The 3,885-nt window shown below is 50.9% G+C and overlaps 1 pseudogene; it reads left to right on the forward strand.

Annotated features, from left to right (window-relative positions):
• Window positions 1–370: 370 nt before the first annotated feature.
• LOC124659754 lies at window positions 371–1,585 on the forward strand (annotated as a pseudogene).
• Window positions 1,586–3,885: the final 2,300 nt, after the last annotated feature.

Here is a 3,885-nt window from a genome sequence, read left to right on the forward strand (position 1 = left end):
AAGTAAAAAAAAATTCATAGATATGCAATCCTCTGAAATTCCTACAATGATTTTTCAAGAATGCATACAATTTAGATGATTGCAACTTAATAAACCGATGATGCCGGTCATGCAACATTCTGCTCTACATGCTTGACCCATGTTCAACACCAATCAATGCTGCAGCTGTCTCGGCACCTCTTCTTTATACGGCTCTCACTTTTCGTCGCTCTCTTGTCTCACTCCTCCCCTTGTTAAAAAGCTCACCAGAGACTAGACAACAAAGAGATTCCTATCCCACAACTCCTGTTCATTGTGATCTGGACTGGAGAGGAAGAAGAAGGTAGATGCTGCTCTACTCAACAAATCTGCCCTTTCTCACAAGTCGTGTGTTTCTCTTCTGTTTTCTCCCGCCATCGAGTGGTTTCTTTTCACCGTCGACTTGAGCTGCGATCTACTTTGTTTCAAGGCAGGATGATGCAGGGTGCTAGCGCCGAGAGGAGGAACGGGGGCTCCCCGTCGGCCATGGACGAGAGCAGCGCCAAGAAGGCGAGGCACGAGCTTCCCAACGGCCACGTGAAGCAAGAGGTCGCCGTGCAGGAGGACGCCGGAGAGGGAGGCGCGGTCGTCACGGCGGAGTACGGCTCGCCGGTGGAGCTCACCGTGAGGATCGACGTGCGCGTGCTCCACTGCCCTCTCTGCACCCGCCCCTTCAAGCCTCCCGTCCTCCAGGTTAGTTCCATCCGATTCTTTCGTGGAAGAAGAAAGACTGCAGATTTGTTTTGTCGTTGCCAACTCCGGCTGGTTTGCTCCTGTGTGCAGTGCAAAGGCGGGCACTTGGCGTGTGGCGTCTGCGTGGCCGCGCTCCCACGCTGCCTGTGCGAGGCGTGCGAGGAGGCCGACGGCGTCTTCGGCCTCTGCCCCGCGCTGGACGCGGTGGTGTCGTCGGCCAAGGTCGCGTGCCCCCACGACGGCTGCGGGCGTCCGTGCCGCGTCTCCTGCTCGTGGCCGAGGACGACGGGCGCGTGTTCCTGCTGACTGTGGGCGCGCTCGGCGGTGCCGGCACCACGGCCGTGTCGGCGGTCTGCGTCCGTGCGAGCGCGGCGGCGAGGCCAAGGTTCACGTGCAAGATGTGGGTCAACCTGCCGCCACCGGCGGCCGAGAACGGCAGCGGCAAGTCGGACGTGGTCCTGGTGGAGATGATGGTGCGCAGCAGCACGTCGCCTGGCGCTGTGGTCGCCGCCGACCAGCCAACGTTCCTGTCGGTGCCGCCGATGTACCTGGTTCCGGGTCAGGGCGACGACGGGCCGTCCAGGGAGGTGCCTCTCAGCATCCGCATCGACAAGGGCTCCCCGTGGTCGTCCTGATGCTGCAGGTTTGGGACGTACGTGTTCATCCTTATCTTGGGGATCCTACTGAAACTATCTGTGTCACTGTCACCTGAACCTACCTGTGACAGCTCAACTCAACTCAAATTAAGTGTCACATTAGGGAGGTGTTTATGAAGGCGGATGTTGCATGCTACTCCTGTGAAGACATGCACTCTGCCAGTCTAGGTGTTCTTGCGCTGCGACTTAGCTTGGTCTAGTTAAGCATTTCATTTGGATCTCTTGCAACTTGTGATGCACTGCTAAATGTTTAAAGCTTGAGCTTGATGCCCGGCCTAGCATTTCTGCTAGTAGATCAAAATTTATAAATATTCCAACGTCGAAATTTGGTTATGGCAACTAGGGAAATTCCAATCCGGAAGGTGCACTTCTTTTTTCTTTGCGACTCTTTCAAGTTTCCGAAAATACAAACTAAAATTATTTGCACTCTTTGCACCCCGGCTAAACCCATTTTTAGAACATTTTGTTCACACCAAAACAACCGTACTATAAAATTGCACATTGCAGGGGTCAAGGCCCAGAAATATAAGGAAACGCGGCAAACTTAACACGGAGGCTGAGCTACACGCAGCTTTTATTTGCAAACACTCAAATTTCTTATTTTAAAATTTCAAAATAATCCGAAATAAGATCCTGGGGATAGCCAATAATATATACTACAATGGTGTAAAATCTCAATACAAACTACTCCCTATTCTTGGTTACGCAAAAATCACAAATTCTGGAAAAAACATTATAATGGGTAATGCACGTTTCAAGACTATAAATTTTATCAGATTTTGTCAATTTCGTGTAGGCTAAAATATAAATTATTTTGCTTTAAGATTTTACACCATTGTAGCATAAATCATTGGCTACCTCAAGAATTTTGTGTGAATTTTTAGAACTTTAAAATACAAATTTTGTCTATTTGAAAATAAAACTAGCTCGGTTTCCAAAACGTCACACTCAAGGAAATGTTGGCTACTCCGACCGCTACTCCCCTTCCCTCCCTCTACCAATGCCTTGCCGATTTGCACTACAGAAATGGCATGAGGTGCCAACAGCCGCGGGCCCTCGGTGTCCACCTCGGCAGAGACCATGCAGCCCTCGGTGTAGCGGCGGCTGTCGCTGTAGACGCAAGATGCCGACGATGGGTCCCATTCCTCGGCGTAGCATGCCTAGCGGCGCCGTCCATTTGACGGATGTCAGGCCTACAACGACGGCCTCCCCCTCGATATACCTCCACATGTGTCGCTTGTCGATGCGCTCAAGCACGTCCTGGGCGACCTCTACGCCGACGGCCTCCCCCTCGGCGTACCTCCACATGTGTCGCTCGCCAATGCACTCGAGCGCGTCCTGGGCGACCTCTACGCCGGCGAACACCCCTTGGCCTAGAGCTTGCTACACCGACTGCCTCCCCCTTGGCGTACCTGCGTGTTTTGTGTCTACGCCACCGCTACGCCGATGGCAGGCCGTCGGCATAGGCCAACCATTTGGTCCTAGGACCTGCCTATGCCGACGGCAAGGCCCTCGGCATAGTGGCTGACTATTTTTTTCCTGTTTTTCTGTTTTGCTCGTTTGGCAGCAACAAAAATCACATGAGTTCGCATAAAAATTCATAGAAACTGCACACAAGCAAATACACATAACATGAAGTGCAAATAGCAAATAGATATGGTAGTATCACAACATCATCCAAAATGTACATAGTAGTGTCATAGCATGAACTAGAGATACACATCGGACTACATGTCTATCTCGAGGCCCAAAGCCCTAATGATCTCCTGGGAATAGAGGGCCAGAACCGAGCTCGTCACTGTTGAACTAAGGCATAGGAGGGCGATATTGCGCTGCAGTAGAAGCTGCAGAAGAACCATCAGAAGAAGTACCGGGAGAAGCACCAAAAGAATTGTTAGGAGAAGGACCACCATGATCAACCGGTGTGATCTCAGCCCACAATCCGAGGCATGACCAAATTGATGGCCGGTGTAATACTCGAGCTTCGTTAAGGATGCCTTGTGAGTCCAGTTGTATGTTACACCATATCTCTCAAATTGATGGCCAGTTTCCGATGCCACTAGCACGAGAGCACGTAGGCCGGCATCACTAGCTACAACATCGAACTTTGGCACCTCTTTTACTGCATGCACAACTTTTCCCTTCTTGAAGTTCTTTTTGTCTTCTCTGAACGGATGCTCCTTTTGAGGTACTGTCGATTCGTGACAAATGCAACATAATTGCGACCCTTATTTAGCCATAGGAACTCAAGTCGATGCTTGCACACTGGGCATGACCACTTACCAACTGTCCACCATCCGCATGTTAGGGCGTACCTGGGCATGTCATGCATTGTATACTGCAACCAAAATTTCATGTAGAAGTTTGTCTTCGATGCTCGGTCGTACGTCAACATCCCGTGGTGCCAAGAGTGGTTCAAATCATCCACAATCGGCTGCATGTAGACACTCAAATTCTTCCCGGGTAATCGGGCCCTGGAATGATGAGCGACAGAAACATGGTATTCCTCGTCATTAGG

This window comes from Lolium rigidum, chromosome 6, assembly GCF_022539505.1.
Source record: "Lolium rigidum isolate FL_2022 chromosome 6, APGP_CSIRO_Lrig_0.1, whole genome shotgun sequence".
In the NCBI taxonomy this organism is placed as follows: domain Eukaryota; kingdom Viridiplantae; phylum Streptophyta; class Magnoliopsida; order Poales; family Poaceae; genus Lolium; species Lolium rigidum.